Genomic DNA, 19,265 nt, shown 5'->3' on the forward strand with positions numbered 1-19,265 from the left:
TTGTTTTCAAACTTGTTTGCCTCCTATAAATACATTAAAAGTGACCTTCTGCTGACACTCAGGTACAGGACAAGGGCACGGTTCAGACTATAATTAGCAAAACTGAAGATGCTGCCCAATAAATATCACAGCAGAGGAAATGGTGCCCGGACCTCTTATAGGCTAGGCATTCTTCATCCAGGGAGACCAGTCTGCTACTGTGCCAAGAATCTATTCTTCCATCATCTACCAAAGCCTGTACAACCAACCCTGACCTCCACCATCAACCATAGCCTGCACCATCAGCCATAACCTCTGCTGTCAATGCAAACTTCACCATCAACGCAACTTTCATCATCACCATCAACCGTGGCTTCCACTATCAGCCATGGTTTCTGCCATCAGCTACAGCCTCCTCCATCACCAGTCATGGGCTCCACAACCAACCACAGCTTCCACCATCAACTAGAGTCTCCACCACCAGTGACAGCCTTCACCATCCACAGCCTCCATCATCAGATGTGGTCTTTGTTACCAACCACAGCTGCCACCATCAAGCATGTTGTCTACCATATGCTATGGGCTCCTGCCAATCTGCTTATTCTCTTTCTTGCCATACTCACTTGCTATTGATCATTAGTTTCATTCTTGTTCTTTCTCAACGATATCCTCACCAACTCTCTTGCCATTTTTACTGTAGGCTCTCTATTAGGTGTCTAAGACAGATTTTGCCCCTTGTTCTGAAAAGTCTATCTTTCATTCAACTTTCCTCAGGTGGTTCCCAAGTTTATGAATAAGGATGAGCCAGCAAAATCAACAGAAGGCATCCCTTAAGCCTTTTATTAAAAATATCAGGGCTAAATGAATGGGTGCAAAATGGAGAGAGGAAAACATTTTGTCTATGTCATACTTCACAATTTTCAAGGCAAAGTCAGACCTATCTCATTTCATCCTTGCAACAGTTTGGTTAAGTGGGCAAAAGAAAAGTAATACATCCCTCTTTATAGAGGACTTCAGCTAAGAAGTGAAGTGCTTTGTCAAGACTCAATAGTCAGTGATCAAGAGAATACGGATTTGTGTCCAGCCTGATCCAAGACAAATCACCTAATATCCCCATTGGCCCAAGTCAGCTCTCATGTAAGCCTAGGTGGCTTATCTCTTTTTGTCATAGAATTTTGTTCCAGGAGAGCTGAGAACAAATCATGGGTGCAGAGGACCTTCTTGTTAAACAGTCTCCCCTCATTACTTTCTTAATTTTCCTCCACAAATAGCTACTGAGTTTGCACTATGACAACCTGGCCACAGGATAATGTCTGAAGATAATGGCAAATACTATAATGCCTCCTTATATTTGTTTAAGTCCTGATTTTCAGTGCCCCTTTTTAGCAGTCCTATGTGCTGAATGCATACTGTTTTACAGGCGGAATTTATTCGCTGAACAGTGGAATGGCACACAGCTAGAAAACAGTGAAGCTAAGACTAAAACCCAGGTCTTAACACTTTGGGTGGAAAGCTCATCTCAGCTCTGGGAGCAGTAGCTCCTAGCAGTGCCTTAGATTTAGTAAGTATTCAAGAAAAGCTTACTGAATACAAGTTAGCACCACACCGCCTCTCTAAATGACAAAAAGCATCAATCAGCACTTCTCCATCACAGAAACAAGGCTTCTTGGGAGTCATTCAGTGAAATTCACCAATGCTTAGAATTAATCACCGCTATTTTCTCCTAAAGTAACATATGAAGGTTGAGAGAAAAACTAACACCTCTGATGACGGAGATAACTGCAAAGCTTTTATTCTTAGATTTGTTGACATCATTCTCTGCCTGAGCAGAATCTGCTAAGAGGAAAATATCTTTTCCCATTGACTTCAAACTAATTTCCAGGCCTGAAGTCCTGTATTAGAGATAATAAAGTAAATTGTGCAACCTTCTTGGCTCCCTTTTCCTCAAGTGAGATGACAGTTCTACCAACGAGTTCACCACAAATTTTCTTCTGTTTTGTAATTTGTTGTGTCATGATGGTGTGATATACAGTGAAAAGTTTGGTAGGAAAACTTTGGCCTGGTGTGGTTCAATATCAACATAGAAAGAGGTGTGAGTGCAGCCAAGGCCAGCTTCACAGTTTGAACCAGCCCTGCTGGCTGCCTGGCTGCCCACATCTCTCACTTGGAGTGGTTCAAGAGGACCAGCCACCTGCTACTGCTCTAATCTGCTTCATCTTACTTGCACAGGGCCAGGCCTGGGTCAGCTCTCCTCTGGAAAGTGCAGGCTTGATGCTGGCAAGTAGCAGAGGGCAGCTGTGCAGGCCACTGCATTCCTCTCTATTCTTGGCCTTTTAGTCTTTCCTTTGTGCAACCACATTTTCCCCTCTGTCAGAAACTGTAGGCACGTCATCAGGACTTCTGATAGGAGTAGCAGACAAAAAGAGCATGGACCCAAAGCTCAGGGCACAAGACCATGGAGAATGAGGCTTCCACACCTTGGCCTGTTGTCTCTGTTCATTCTCCTTCCCCTCTTCTTCCCGCCTATGCTGTGCATGTGTGGGTCCAGAAGTTAACCTCAGGTGTTGTTCCTTAATAGCCATCACCTTGTTTTTGAGACAGGGTCTCTCACTGGGACCTAGGGATCACTGAGTAGACTAGGCTGGCTAGGAAATATGCTCCAAGGATCTCCCAGTCTCTGCCTCCCAAGTACTGTAATTAGTGTGCATGCCACTGTGCTCAGCTTTGGACTCAGATTCCCACAGCTTGTGAGGAAGTGTATAACTGACTGAGCCATCTTCTCAATCCCATCTTTCCCAATCCTGTCTCTATTTCCTTCTTTGTTGTACATGAGTAGCACCTATAGCTCTGTCAGAAATGCCAGATTCTCAGGCCCCACCCCAGACCTACCCACAGTGTCTAGGTAAGGCCCCTCTCTGTGGGAAAATCTGGTCCACAGGAGTCTGGGCAGCCCTGGATTCAGCGTTGCCTTCTTCTTACTGGGTGTTCTCCTGGCTCTCTTTTGCTCTCTGTTTTCCAATCACTATGCACATGGGCACGGAGAGGACAATCACACTGTTTTAGTTAGGGTTTCATTAGTGTTAAGAGACATCATGACTACAGCAACTCTTATAAGTGAAAACATTCATTTGGGGCTGGCTTACAGTTTCAGAGAGTTAGTCCATTTTCATCATGGCAGGAAGCATGGTGGCAGGCAAGCAGACAGTGCTAGAGAAGGAGCTGAGAGTTCTGCATCTTGATCCGCAGGCAGCAGAAGGAGACTGAGACACTAGGCATAGCTGGAGCATTTATAAGTCCTAAAAACCCACCTCCACAGTGACACACTTCCTCCAACAAGACCATGCCTACACCAGGAAGGCCACACCACATCCTATTGCCACTGCCCAATATTACCACTGTCTATGGGCCACGCATCCACACACATGACTTCTATGGGAGCCATTCCTCTTCAAACCACCTCACACACTAATAAGCATAGATCTTAAGTTATAATGTACAAAGCCAGTCATGGTGGCATACATCTGTCATTCCAGCACCTGAGTGACTGAAGCATGAGGAACACAACTTCAAGGCCAGCCAGCGCTACATGCGAGCATATTTCAAACAAGAAAAATAAATAAAAATAAGTAACACGTATTAATACATAGCAAATTATCATAAGAAATGCCACCCTCTGAGAATTCAGCTTTAGACAGTCCATATGCCATCCTCAAGGGAATGTGGACTCTGATGCCAGAGGTCTCTGAGTTCAGGTCAGCAGCAGTTTATGTCCATGGTTCCCTCACTGCAGGATCTTTAGAAGAGTCAGGCACAGCTTTTGGACACTGTGAGGAATGAACAAAAAGATCAGTATTACAGGTATGTCATGAAGATGAGATGGGACAGCACATGTGAGTTACTCTGAGGCACCCACGAAAGATCTGTGCCTCCCCACCTCCTCTTCAATAAATCACAACAAAATCACACACTCCTGCACCCCAATCTTCTTCCCTTTTCTTCTCCCAAGGCTTTGTCAAAGGGAATCTGCTGAGATCTGTCAAATGCCAAGTTTTCTCTCCACCTGCTCTCTGAACGAGATGGCCAGCCTCTGACTCAGGGTTCCCTACCTTAATTTGAGACAGGGTTGCTCATCATACCTGCAGCTCACCATTTCAGTTATACTGGCCAGAGAGGCAGCAGTATCCACCCATCTCTACCCACAGTGCTAGGGCTGCAGACATGCATTGCCAGGAACAGTTTTTACATAGATGCTGGAAGGAAAACCTGGGGTCCTCAGGCTCACAGAGCAAAGCGCTCTGTCCACCCATCCACATCCCTAGCACTTTAAGAAGTATTTTTAACACAATGCAATGATGGTGGTAGAAAAATATCAAAAGTCCTTTTTCCATAATTAAGCTCTGGTGTTTCTATGAAGGCAGAAAACCTAGTACGTACAATATTAAAAAAAAAAAAAAAACAGCAATTTTTAACATACTGTAGTGTCACATCTTATCTAAGGTATTTCACACAACACGGGACACAGTGTTTGTGGTTTGTGTTCAAAGCCAAGGCTACAGTGAACTCACAGGATGCAGTGCCGGAACATCTCAGACTTACTACACATTTGACTTTGAATGCTTTTTTTATTTTATCTTCGCGTATTCAGAAACCTTTGGTTGTTGTCATTTTTACAATTCTCTTGTTAATTTGAGAAACTGAGGCCCAGACAAAGCAATCTTTAAAAATGTACTATTCCAGTCTGTGGCAGGAATTTAACATTTATCGACAGCATAGCAGGCCTTTTCCCAGGCTAGTAAGTGGTGTGTGTGCACACTGAGAGGAAATTACTACTCTCTTCTCTCTCAGTGTGAAGATGATGTGCTGAGGCTAAAAACAACTGCTGTGCTCAGAGCCACCAAACCTCCAACCTCTAATTGAGTCTCCCAAGAAGCCCTTTCCCAAGGAGAAAAATCTCTGGAACAGTAGAAAACAGAGCATCTAAGCCTTTGCAGTTTTATCCCCTCACTGGCACAATGAATCAACCGATCAGCAATTCAGTGCAAGTCTTGAGACAATTCAAAGGGATAGAAATAAGATGTTTGTTTTTGGAAATAGTGAATTCTAGGAGCCCTGAGGATGTAATGGAGATACATTCAGCGAGAAATTCTAAGGATACAGGTAGGTGATATGATACATCTAACCAGTAGTGAGCTTCTGAGTCTCACAATGCCATGATTGATTAGTCTTGTCTGTCCTGATCACAGGAGATAGCCATGGGGACCCATGAATTGAGCTCTCACCATCTATCTCCTCAAAGTAGTGAAATCTAAGGTGATATTGGTGATTCTGTTGCATGTAGCATCTAACTACATTTGGGGAAATATTTACCAGTCATAAAGTATAAGGAATCACTGCAGTATGAGAGGATTCCTGCCAGTTCCTGTGCAAGCTTGTAATTATTTTTTCAGTCCTTCTCTCCTCAGAGATAAGTTCCTTCGATGGCTTCATAAAAAATAAATAGATAGCTCTTTCAGTGTAAGAAATTGTAGTGTATATATAGAAAGTGAATTTTCTTATAAACAGAAGTTGATGTTGCCTGGGAAAATATGTCTTCTTAGTCAATATAATCACAAAATTCATAAGAGCAAAACTGGTTAAAAATTGTTTTTTACTTAACTTTAGTGATGGAAGCATATTGGAACTGTGGGATTAGTAACTGGAAACTTCAAGGAAACTTCAAGGCTTCAAGGAGACACCTACCCAACAATACACACACACATTCACAGGGTTGTCAGGAAGCATTCATTCATTCATTACCTCACTTTTTCAGTGTGGATTTTTTTTTTCTCAAATAACTTTTGCTTTTTATTTTAAACAAAAACATACAGTGTTTAGGGGAAAGATTTCATGCCTTCTGTGACAAGGATTCACCATCTTCATGTTAACAAGAAAGAATGTCTAATGAGTATGTGATACAGATCAAGCACTGGCCTAAGCAGTTACAGGAATGCTTTCTTTGAGTTCTCATTTGTCCCATTAAAATTGGTCCCATGATGCCCCTGCTTTATATGTGAAGGGTCTAAGATCCCTCCAACAGTTAGGAAATACAACAGGTGAAATTCTCGCCCCATGGTCTGTTAAACAGAAAAAAAAATGAAATTCAATTAGTGTTTCTAGAAAAGAGAAAGACACCAGTGAGATAGAGAAAGAGGGAGAGAGAAGAGGGTGGAGAGAGATAAAGAAAGAGGGGAAGCGGAAGGAGAAGAGGGGAGGAGAAGAGGGAAGGGGGAAAAGGGGGAAAGATAGAGAGACAGAGACAGAGACACATTCATAATACCTGGTCACAGATAAATTCACAAGATTTACCTCAGGTTGCCTCCCATTTCAGGCCCAGTGGAAGGATGTTGAGAATTGCCTTTCCCTTCCCTGGTTGTCAGCCTTCAGAATGGAGAGGGGTGGGTTTGTTTGCCTTGGCTCTCAGGGAATAATATTGCTGGCACTCTCTAGAGTTCCTGTAACTGGAAGAGTGATGTAATGGTTTTCAACCATGGTGGAAAACAGAGCTCACTGAGAGCAGTGTGTGAAAATTCCCTGGGTTGTTCTGGCCTCAGACAGGCCCTCAGCAGTTTTGCCACGACCTGTCACAGGACGCTTCACACCTTCACCCTGAGCCCCTTGAGATTGCACTATGACCCTCAGCACAGCCTTTCATCAAAAATCTGGGGTTGTTTACCACCCTCAGAGTGTTTGCCTGCTCAGAGCTGGGGATAAGAAGGGGTGATCTTCCATGTCTCTTGGAGGAGATCTGCCAGAATTTTTCAGACCTCTGGTGCTGGATGACAGATTTCTATCATTTCATCAAGAGTGTCTGTAAGCCTATGGTAACAGGAGCCAATCAGGTTTGGAGACAGAGGACCAACCATCTGTGTTCCCAGATCAGAGGCCTCTTTTCACACAGGTGGAGAATCAGGAACCAAACTCAGTACCTTTAGGAAAGTGTGCATGGCAACACAACAAATGAAGCCAGAGCTAGGGTACCAGTCACTGACCTGGCTGGATGTGTGGTTCCATACTTCCTGTGTGTCCCGGAATGAGTCTGTGGTCTTGCTCTTTCCACTAAGAACACATCAAGTTCACAGTGCAAATCTTAATACTTCTGGAAATCACTGAGATTCAAAGATTTCAAAATTTTTCTCACTGCATAAGGAGCCTACACAGTAGAAGGAGAGAGGAGAGTCTTGTAAGTTTTCCTCTGACCTCCACAAATGTATCATGATGTGCACAGGCCCACACACATGCACTAAACATATAAATGATAGGTGTTTTTATATAAATAAATAAATAAATAAATAAATAAATAAATAAATAAATAAATAAATAAATGGTTCTCTTCATTTAGACCCCAGAGGTGCATACTCATCATTTCTCCACTCATTTACTGAGTGGCTGCTAGGCACTCTGGGGAATTAGCTATGAGAAAGAGACTTTGTCTTTCCCAAGCCACAGAGGGTCTGCATTTCAACTTTAATATGTAAGTACATATCTGCCCTAATTTGCTTTCCAGTGCCATGACAAAACACCAAGAACAAAAGCAATTTGGCAAGAAAAAGGTTTATTTGGTTCACATGTCGCCATCACACTCCACCATGAAGGGAAGTAAAAGCAGGAACTCAAGGCAGGACCACGGAGTCAGGACCTGAAGCAGAGACCATTGAGGATCAACCAGCTTTCCTATGCAACCTAGGACCATCTGCCCAGGAGTAGAGCACCCAGGGTGGGCTGGGCTCTCTGTCACCAATCATCAATCACGAAGATGCTTACAGACTGCCTACAGACCATTCTGATCAAAGGCATCTTCTCAATTGAGGTTTCCTCTTCCTGGATGATTCTGGCTTGTGTCAAGTTAACAAGAAACAAAACAAAACCCCAATCCACACAAAATCTAAGTAACATTCACTGGATTCCTACTGCTTACTGGGCATATTCTAGCCATTTGATACATATTATCTTGATAATCTGCATAATTATCTGGGAAGATTTCAACTTTCCTAGGCAAGGAAACTGAGGAAAACAAGTCAAAAGTCTTTTTCCCTTTAGCCCCATAGCTAATAAGTGGAACAAATAGAATACAAGCCAGAAAATCTTATTCTATAACCTATTCTTAACTGAATATATCTATGTAAAGAAATTAAAAAAAAAATATCTCAAAAGCCAGAATCCAATGTCAGTAAACTGTTATTTGGAGGTTGGAAGATAGTAGAGTACCTGGTGATATTTATTATTCACACTTTCTAGAAATTCTTCTCTCCCTGCCTCTTTCCCTCTCTCCCTCCCTCCCTGAATCTCTTGATTCCATGTCATATGAATAATGAGAAAATTTTATCAAGTAACTGAAGTCTTCACAGAACAGGTGTGCTGGAGTACTGCGCCCCCAGGGAGCCTGAGAGATGAAGTCCCATAGTCTCTGCCTCCCCGAACAAGAGATGGAGATGAAACCTCACCTCAGAAATTATTCAGCTCCTCGGGCAGGAAGGCCTTTCAGTGACATCAGCTGGTACCTATGAATAGGAAGGTGGTAACATAGGACGTTTGGTGATGGTGCTGGCCTGGTGAGAACAATGTGTGCTTAGGGAACAAACATGTTGCGTAATCACCAGCCCTGTGAAGGTCAAACGCACAAAATACCTGCTTAGGAGAAAGCTTGGTGTCAGCTCGGATGCTGTGACGGGTTACCAGTCTCAGGGTGGGAGAAGTTTCTTGCCTAGGCTATTATCTTACTATGAACTAAGCAATCATGCTTTTATTGCAGTAGCTTTGCTTATTCCTTTGTAAGTAAGTTCATCGACAATCAAGGATAAAAGCTGTTTATGTGCTTAGAGGGAAGAAAGAATCAAATGTTCATATGGGAACAGGGAATCATGTCTATTGAGTGAGATGGAGGAGGGAAAATATGGCCATCCTCCTTTTATAGATGAGAACACTAGGGCTGGGAGAAGTCAAATAGTTTGTCAAATTCAGTTTTCCAGGAAATTCTCTGGTAGTTAAGGGAAAACTGACTTAAAAAAAAAAAGTCAAATAGACTTGAAGGAAAAAAATGCTGGTCCAAAGAAAAATTGAGATGATGAAGGAAAGATTGAAAAAAGTCCTCACTTCTTGAAGAATTCCCTTGCTTTTCATAAAGTAGATATGACACCTTCTTTGTTCACAGAGTGGGTGCAAACGAAAGTAATACCTTGAATGGGTCAGTGTGGTTAGGTCATGTATGTCAGCTGTATTTTACTCTGCTTGCAACAGGAAGCCATTGAGAGGTTTTTGGCAGTCTGGCGTGGTCTGGTTTGTGTGATGCTACCTCCGGGCACTGAGGGATAATGGATTGGGTGTCTGTCTTCCCAACAAGACAGTTAGCACAGTTCTTGTTTGTATTTATTCACTCATAACTTTCTGTGCCCATTCAAATGTCAGCTCCATGGCAGTAAAGACCTCTCACTTTTCGCTACTGTGTCACCAGTGGCTGGAATAGTATCTGGCCTGGAACAGGCTTCTAGTAAATATTTATTGAATGAATGTGTAAACAAGTTAATGAAAAAATAATAAAGGAAGGAGAAACGGAAAGAAAAACACAAATGAACATGAAGCAAGGTGAGTGCTTATAAAAGGATAGAGCGCAGCATGAAAATGTGCTGCGATGGACTTCTCGAGATAGAAAGTTACAGCTTAGAGGAATGCATCCTAATACCGGGGACACTGCTGAAACCTAGAACTGATGGGGCTTCCTGATAGTGGAGCCGGAGAAATGTATCAGGCCCGCCCGTGGGCTGGCTCTCCCTCCGCCCCAGCATTCCAATCAGAACAGTTCAGTTCCTGAGACAAGTGTGTCACCATTTTCCAAATCACAAGTTAGTTTTCCTCACAGAAAAGCTGCAGATTTCTAAGCATGGTTTTCTAAACAACAAGCTCAGTGGACCTGCTTGGCGGCAGTGTGTCTGTGATGATTTCTTCAACACATTTTTTTTTTTTTTTGCCTGATTTTTCTATCAGGTTTCCATGGCTAGGTTTCCATGGCACCAAAACAGTTAGCATCATCTATTCTGTCTAAACGTGACTGGTCATGAGTAAAAGGAGAGCCTTCTCCTCACCTGAATGAATGCATCCTCTCCGCACACACATGTCCACATGCACACTCGTCCAGGCACACACTCACACAGGGACATGTGTGTTGCCTCTAGCATGGTACACATACATTCGTAACCACAAACTGACTTGCCCGCCCGGGTTGTAACTGCCCTGCGGTCACAGAGATCTTTGTGTAGCACTTAATTAATATCTGTGAAGAATCATTTCAAACGTAAGCACTCTGCTCTAGATCCAAGAAAAAGTATTCTCTTGAGATTGGCTGTTAAATAGGTAGAGAGCCTTGTTTACAAGGTATACATTAAAGTCCTTTCATTTTGCTGTCCTCAAAGGCTTATCATTATGTCAAAAGCTTCACCAGAGGAGACTGCATTCCTACAGATGGTGATACATATCTTTCCCTTTTTTCCCCATCGTCCTTGTTCTGAATTTGTTGACAAACCATCCCTCTTGAGCTGGCCCTGTGATGGGCTTTCTTCAGGATTTCGGCTCCCTGCCACGGCGCCTTATGGATGTATACCATCAGCAGCGCATTCAAATCACAAAGCTCTGGTGTCTGAGTACTGTCCTGTGGCCTCGGTCACACCAGGCACCCTCCCCTGGCTATGCTGGCTTCCCATACAAAACACTTCTTACTCACGAAAAATCTTTGTGATTCCAATGAAAGGGTGAATGGGCAGCGGGATTTCTTCAGCCAGAAATGGTTTGGGAGGTCCACAGACACCCCCATCCATGAACTGGTGCTCTTCTGTCTCACTTGGGAGGTCCACGGACACCCCCATGAACTGGTGCTCTTCTGTCTCACTTGGGAGGTCCACGGACACCCCCATGAACTGGTGCTCTTCTGTCTCACTGCTGCACACCGGCTTCTACTGAAGTTTCCTCATTTTTCTTCTTAGGTGTAAAGTTCCTATCGTTAGGAAGTACAGCAAAACCCAAACAAAGCACACCAGGGACCCCAGCAGTCCAGCTAGGAATTCCATACCTTCTTTCCAGTGTCAGCAGGGTGGTCCTATGCGCGCAAGTGTATCAACGTCAAAAGGAGCTCAGTGAAGGGGCTCTAATGAAAAGTTCACAAAAGTGAAGCTCCTTGGGAATGGTGCAGTTGGTAAGAGGCCTGCCACACAGACATAAAGACCTGACTTTAAGGCCCAATACCATCGTGTGAAAAAAAAAAAAAAAAAAAGACAGACGTGGGAGTGAACTTACAACCTCCAAGCTCAGCAGCTGGAGGCAGACAGATCCACAAGGCTCATGGCCAGCCAGCCTGGCTTCATGGTGAGCCTCAGGCCAGTGAGAGGGTCTGTCTCGAAAACCAAGATGAGGGCTCATGACATGGCTCAGCAGATAAGGGCGTTTGCCCACATACTTGAATACCCACCTTCCACTCAATCAGCAGAACCCACGTGGTGGAAGGAAAGAAGTGACTCATGGAAGTTGTCTTCTGACCTCCACATGCGCACACACACATACACACACATGCACACGGGGTCAGGGGAGAGCACTTGCACATGCCTTTTAATGTATGTGTGTGATTGATGAGAAAAAGAGCATATCTGATCGTGCTTAGAATTCTTCATCATGGTCCCTTTCCACGTAGGTTTCCAGGGCCCTGGTGCTCTGTTCTCCCTTTTCCTGCTTCCAACCCTGATCATTTGGCCTTGTTCCTCTGTAATCCAGCTGCCTGCCTTTTTGTGTTTCTGTTTCCCAATTCCTTGACATTTCGTTTTCTCTCACACCCAGCGCTCCACAATTCACACACATATACCTGTTTCCCACCTCCATACTCACCAGCACTTAAACTCGTCACCACACACGCGCTCCTTCCCAGTTAACCCCTAGACTCTCAAAACGCAGGAAGGCCTGCCCTGACTTTTCCAAGCTAGCTCTCACTTCTTACCAAGTCAGCTCTCAGGCCAAGTCTGATCCTCCCCGATTTTATCTGGAACCTTCTCATGGAATGTACTCTTCGCTTTCTGAGCACGTGACTTTGTTGGCAATCAAATAATCACTTGGGTAATTCATTATGGACGGTAGTCTCCACCCTAGCTTTTGTAAGCCCTCTGAGAGCAGAGGCCAGATCAATGCTGTTCTCATTGTACCCTAGGCTTCCTGGGGAGCCTGGTGCAGAGTTGGCCTAAAGTGAATATTGGCTGGCTGGATGAATTGATGCATGCATGACTGAGTGACTGGCTAGATACTCCTGAGCATATGTGCCTGTACATGCCCATGTGTGACTTTCGGGGAAACAGCAATGTTACTAGACAGCATATAAAATGTATTTTTGGTTTTGGGTTTTTTGTTTGTTTGTTTATTTGGCCACACTGAAAGGAGAAAGTAGAATAGCGTTCTTCAGATGAATCAGTGTCTTTGCTAATTCTGCTTAAGGAATTCATTTAGTGACATAAACACTATGAGTGATTCACGGGCTTCTGGTTAGCAGTCAAGGAGGAAAGTTATATTTATGCAACTTACAGATATCATATAAAAACTGTGGCTTGTTTTCTGTGTGCCCGTATTCCTTACATCTTAATCACAGAAGCAGCAATTACTCTCAACACCATTAACAAGTTTCCAAAGTGCCAAAGATAAATTGCTCACTAAATAAATGTTTAAACACATTAGCAGTGACCAACTGAGTGTCAGGTTACACACCCCATTGCCCAGCAGCAACCTGCCTTCTCTTTCGCCTTCCTGCTTATCTCCCACCGTGAAACAGCCTGAGGTATTTGGGACCACTCCAAAATAGGTAAGATGAAGCATAAAAGTGCATACATTGAAGCTTAAAGAAAAGCAGTCCTGGAAGGCCCCATCACCCACCACTGCTGGCACAACACAGCTGGGAATGCGTTTTTGATCATGTACCAGATAATTCAAATTGTTGCAGAATAGAGAAAGGTTGATAAAAAGCACATGCGGAATCTCAGAGCTTAAAATAGTCACGACTGCATATCAAGGCCAGATTGGAGTTTTAACAAGAGCATAATCCTTTTGATAAAATTATAATTCAATATATAGACAAAGGCCTTTAAGGATTCCCTTATCTTTTGGTATTCAATATATACTGCTGGTCTTGCCTACAGGGCCAAACCCATGGATTCATGGAACATATGTTCTGTGATTCCTGAACAATACTGTCTTACAGAGAGATATTCATGAGTTCTGGGGGAAATGGCATCAGTTGTGCATAGCTGATTCATTCTCTTATAAAATCCATCAGACTTAAAAATAACTTCTTTTTCTAAAGCCTGAACTAATTCCCATGGACTTTCTATCATAGGAATAATTCTCTAAATTTACTGGCTGAGTTTTGTTAAGTGCCATATATCTTCTTTGGAGTGCATATCTATCTATCTATCTATCTATCTATCTATCTATCTATCTATCTATCTATCTGTACATGATTATGAATGGATAATATAGAGTTCACTACATTACAGAAGAGATACTTACAAATTTGAAAGTTCAAGTCCCTTAACCTCTCCTCCTACTAAGCCACTCTCCGAGGATACACAGTGCTCACAGTTTAATGTATTTGCTTTTATCTTGACATTAATAGGATTTTGCCCTGTGAGCCATTCCTCAGCCTACTTCAGTTACTAAGACATGTTACTAAGTGTGTCTTCATGGCAGGTTGCATGAAGTGTAGACAAACTTTACCACTCTTTTCACAAAGTCAAGTGAATTTTCAAATACTTAAAATACAATATTCTGTAAGCCATCAGTGGAAAATGCATTTCCAATCAGAGTACCACTGATGAACACTACATCTATCTATCTAACTAATGATAGGTGTTTTATCATTAGGATACACTGTAATTCCTTTAGGCCATTTCCTGTCCAGGGATGTTTTATCTGTTTCCCCGCTTTCTTATATTGCACAGGACAGCCTTCTACTTTGTCTCCAAAATGGGATACAGTTTGTCAGACTAAACTCAGCTGCGTCTACTCTTCTGAAGTGTGAGACAAGCATTTGAACTTTGCAATCTGGAGCAACTGTGTCAGGATTTACACAGAATTAGAATTGCAGTTTTTTTGTAAGAAAGTTTCCATCAAAAGGAACATCAGAAAATTATTAAAGATCTCTGTCTGCTCCCCGCAGAGTGGCCTCTGCTTTTTAGCCACACCGTCCCAAGAGGAGGCAAGTGTCTGGCAGGCCCTTCCTGTATAATCTGATGAGTCCTTTATAGCTCTGCCTGGTTGAGCGGCCTTCCACTTTGAAACAACAAATAAAATCATATGCATATTCAACAGAGAAAAACCAAGGATCTCCCCCTTCACAAATTGATTAAAAACAAAGATAATTAATTCTAAAAACAGTTGGTTAAAACAGTGTTGGTAGCCAAGCCTTCTTAATTGGCATCTCTTCCTGACTGACAAACAGTGACAGGCTGGATGAGAATTCAATGTCCCATCTCTAGAATGAACCCATGCTTGTCTAGAATACCAATATTTGTCATCTTAGTACACACACACTGATAGCTAATGTAATGCATTTAGGAATGCTTGCGATCCATGCCTATTCATATACCAAGACAAATAAGACCTTTTGTGCCCCCCCATTCTGTCTAGACCAATGAGTCTTAGCTCATTTTGTAGCTTTTATTAACCATGTTTCATACTTTTGTAAAATATCTGACAAGAAACAACTTAAGTGAGGAAGGACTTTTATTGGCTCACAGTTTAGAAAGACACAGTCTGGCATGGCAGGGAAGAAAGACATGGCAATTCATGGCAGCAAGAGCATGCAGATGGGACTCCTAATAAGCAAGAAGATCAAGACACAGAGAACACCTATGGTGGTGCTCTTTTCCTTTTTTATGGAGCCTGGGACCTCAGCCGATGGGATGGCATTGCTCTGACGCCGTCATCGGTGAAACTTCTCTAGAAATGCCCTTGCAGACAAGCCCAGACATATGTCTCCTAGGTGATCCCAAATCCAGTCAAGTGAAAATTAAATTAACTACCACAGATCTCTTTAGAACATGAAAACTGAAGGACTGAAAAAGTGTGCATACAATATACACACAAAACTTCAAGTCAATTAGCTAGTAACCAAACTCAGAATCCAAGCATTCACTTGTCCAGTTTTAGATTCTTAATAGAGAGAATGGCCAATAGAAAAAGTAGCAGTCACATAACAAAATATCACTAACCTTCGAAGACTAGGGTCACACCTATCCACTTATGGTTCTTCTCTTCTTATGGAGTGCTTTCCATACAGACAGCCTTCCCTCCACGGCGTCTGATGCAATGGCATCAGAGGTCTCATGACTGCCCGTGGCCACTCAGCTGGAAGCTGACACAGCTCTGATAAGAATCAGGTCTATGCCACGTGCTCTTTTTTCTCTACAAAAGGGATGAATGACTAACAGGAAATGCCATGTGCAGTTTTTTTAAATACTAATGTCAATCAAATAAAAGCAAAAATGTTTAGTCAAACTAAGAGTTACTTCCAGATATTGTTCAGTTTTAGAATCTCTCTCTCTCTCTCTCTCTCTCTCTCTCTCTCTGTCTCTCTGTTGCCCAATTAAGCCATATACTGCTGCAAGACAGAGACTAAAGGACTCTGGCTGCCATATTTCCATTTTGATTTCCATTTCCTTGGTGCTTAGCAAATGGCCTGGCACACAGTCAGCATTTATTGTCTGTTGTGTGGATGAAGGTTCCCTAAACAAAGAAAGAGATTAGAGAGATTAGCTTCCACTAAGTGTGTCCCTCTGATCTTGGACTGTCAGAGGTGATTTCCAGGACAGGAAAGATGTCATTGGTTCACTTTAGTAATGCTGTCTCCAGTATGTTTGTGTTCTACCTTCCCTCCCCCCTCTTAACTATAACATTTGATAAAGTGGAACCAAGCTGGGCTGAGTCTAGTTTAAATATCTAAACTGAACATTCTTTCACTTCTCATAATGAAAAAAGAAAATTTCCATATTCTATGCCAGACTAGAAGAAATCTTAAGCAATAATTTAATTATTTAAATTACTTCAGGGTTTGGATTTTTTTTTTTTTAGATGAAAGCTTATTTGAAAAAAAAAAAAATTAGAAAAAGGCCAAACTGTAACTTACTGCCCAACCCAAGCCAAATAACAACTTTGGAAAGCAATGTGGTTGCTAAAGCAATAAATGAATGGTTTAGCCCCTCCTGGGTCTTGGAAACTGTACCCACCCTTGCCAGGAAGGAATTTTTAAAAATGTCTGTATTTCATTTAACTGTATGAAGTCCCTAAGGGCAGAGTCTATTCCTGATCCATCTTTATATTCTAGAAGATTCTTTGGCATGTGGTGAATGCTCAGTGAATTATTATTGAATTAAATTGGGGTTTTGCAAAATTTATACATCTCTGTATTTTATGTGTGTACATATGATACAAATATTCCAAGTTGATGGACAAGCTATGCTTCACATCGTCTTATATACAAACTGTAAAAACGCCATAATATTAATTTGTGTGTAACCGCAGCTAGAACTGTGTTACAGAATTCTATCTACTATGTGTCTAAGTCGGGTAAATCATCCTGTGAAGGGTAGTACCAATGCTTTATAATTCTACCTCTGAAATACTTTCCTAAGTGAATAGGTAAAATTCTCTACTGTAGTATGCAACTAGTGTATACATTATCCTTAAGACGGGGCTGGAGACTATGACTCAGCCGTAGCCAGTAACATCCACTATGCTGTACAGACCCTTATCAACAAAAATGGGTGCCTCATAGTTGAGTATGACTCTACATTGTAAAGTCACCCCCTATGTATGGCTTCTTCCTTCATTCCTTTTATCTCGGTGGACAACTCACTTCCCCAATGGCTGGCCAAAATAGGGCTTACACAGAGACGGAGAAGAAAGGTATAAGGAGATGAATTCGCTAGTTTGTTTTTGAGAGGATGGTTGACAGTGCAGAGGACAAATATCAGCAGGTAGTTGGGGATTTGTGAACGTTGTGTGAAGTGTCCCTGTGGCCTGAGGGGATGGCTTGTGGTTGGAAGCAGTGGCCTCAAGGAAGGCTGGACTCAAGAGAACTAAGGAGCTGGGGGAGCAATCATAGAATCACACCCCAGGGATATTCTTTAGACCCCTTTCCTGAGCCAATTCTGTTAAAATATCATATCGCATATGGATTACTTATCATATAAAGTTATTGCCTTTCCTAGATGTGGAAGTATAAAAGTAACTTTTATTTGCCTGTTACCCTTGTCTTAGAGGTTTCCTGCCTCTGTCCTGGAAGCTTCCAGCCTCCATACAATCTAACCTAGGCCTAGATGTTTTCAGCCTCTGAGACTTACTGCTGAATAAGATCACTCTTATTCTTTCTGAGCTCTGGGCTGGCTGGTTCAGCTCAGCTGTTCTGGCTCAAACTTCTCTCTCAGCTGACTTATTCAGTTCAGCTGTTCTTTTGGCCCTGAATTTCTTTTCGTGACCTCAAACTATTTCCAGCAATCTGCTCTAATCTCCTGACTCCTTCTCATTTTCTGGCTCATTCCATCTTCACCTGAGTTCTCTCTCTCTGCAACCTGTCTCTCTATTACCCTCCAGTAAAACACCTTCCTTTTCTCTCTGCATTGTGTCATAAGTAGCTTCTCTTTCCTCTCTCTTCTCATGAGAGCTGAGTGTATCCTATTCTGTCAAATCTTTTTCTGATTCATCACTTTTTCTGGCACTCAGACATCACTTACAAACATGGGTGCTTCCTTCTACAAACTAACTTTACCTTCATTGTTTGGGATTAAAAGTGTGCACCACCACACGATTTTCTTTACCTGAAACTTGCCCTTTACCAGGCTGGCTTTGAACTCAGATCTGCTTTCTTCTGTCTCCTGGATTAAAGGCATGTTGATATTCCAGCTAGATTACACAAACCTAGAAAGTCTTTGGATGTGATCTCTTACGAGAGCAGCCATATTCTAAATTCAAATTCTTCTACATGGAAGCATCTTGTCATCTCAGGAAAAGCTAGGAAGCTCAAAAGTTTTTTTCCTATCTTCTAGTCTAAATTACCTATGTAACAAAGAAAGCTGAAGAAATGTGGGGAATATGGGCCATTTAATCCTCTACCCACTTTCTCCATAATCCCCTCTCCCAACCTGGAAAGAGAATCCTATGAGTTCTAAAAAAAAAAAAAAAAGGAAAACTGGTAAACTGGTCTCTTCCACACTGACACTTAACAAGTATTTAGCACTTTATATAAGAAGGAATTTTTAGAGACAAGTTTGCAAGTGAGCTGCCTCATCTTTGGACAGCTGCTTGAGGACCGTTCATTTTGCAAACATTGAATGGACTTCCTAATAAACTATTTTATGTGTTATGTATAATTCAAAGACTTGGGCTTCAGAAAACAGCTCCTTTAGAAAGAGACTAGGGCATTGGAGAGATGGCTCAGAAGTTGAGAGCACTGGCAACTCTTGCAAAGAACTGGAGTTCAGCTCCCAGCACCCACATTTGGTAGCTCACAACCACCTATAATTCCAGCTCCAGAGGATTGGATACCCTCTTCTGGTCTCTGCTATCAACACACACACACACACACACACACAGGCATGCATGCACCCACACATGTGCATTTTAATTGAAAAGGGGGAAAGGTTCATCTGTGTGTTCAGCAAGTGTCTGAGTATATATCACATAGCCCATTTTATCAGAAGCATACAGGGTACAGTGGGGAAGAGGGACTATGGTGACTACATTCTGGGAAGTGAAAACATATGCACAGGTGACACAGGATATGTCATATGCTGTGAGAAAGAGAAAGAGACAGGGAGATAGTAGTGAGAGATGCTACTCTACAAAGGATAAGATGACAGCTCAAAAGAGATGACACTCAAGGAAACGCTTCAAATGAATGCTAGTATAGGCCTAGACACAGCCATGGAGTATATGCAAAGGCCCCGAGGCCTGAGCACAGTCATGGACCAACAGCAAGGAAACCAGAATGTTGTATGAGCAGAGAGGAAAGTCTGAGATGCTGAGGTCATAAGGCAGCAGGAAGTCAGAGCTGCCAGGCTTTGCAGGCCATCAGATGGTGGAAAGTTACTGGAAGCTACTGAGTAAGGCATGACTAGGTGAAATTTTGAATGAGACACCCCAAACCACAAAAGAACCTTCCAAGTAAAGACTTCTGTTTTGAGTCAAAGTGGACTAGATATTTAAACTCTATTGGCTGAGCACACCTAAGGATG

The 19,265-nt window shown here is 42.4% G+C and overlaps 2 long non-coding RNA genes across 2 annotated transcripts; both read right to left on the reverse strand.

Annotated features, from left to right (window-relative positions):
- Positions 1–2,687: 2,687 nt before the first annotated feature.
- LOC132652132 (uncharacterized) lies at positions 2,688–7,158 on the reverse strand. The gene is made up of 3 exons (XR_009589616.1): positions 7,008–7,158; positions 6,325–6,476; positions 2,688–3,803 (listed from the first exon to the last, which is right to left on the reverse strand). It is a non-coding gene; the product is annotated as an uncharacterized LOC132652132 (long non-coding RNA).
- Positions 7,159–7,553: 395 nt separating this feature from the next.
- LOC132652133 (uncharacterized) lies at positions 7,554–12,058 on the reverse strand. The gene is made up of 3 exons (XR_009589617.1): positions 11,990–12,058; positions 8,460–8,516; positions 7,554–7,654 (listed from the first exon to the last, which is right to left on the reverse strand). It is a non-coding gene; the product is annotated as an uncharacterized LOC132652133 (long non-coding RNA).
- Positions 12,059–19,265: the final 7,207 nt, after the last annotated feature.

Source organism: Meriones unguiculatus, chromosome 2, assembly GCF_030254825.1.
Source record: "Meriones unguiculatus strain TT.TT164.6M chromosome 2, Bangor_MerUng_6.1, whole genome shotgun sequence".
Classification (NCBI taxonomy): Eukaryota; Metazoa; Chordata; class Mammalia; order Rodentia; family Muridae; genus Meriones; species Meriones unguiculatus.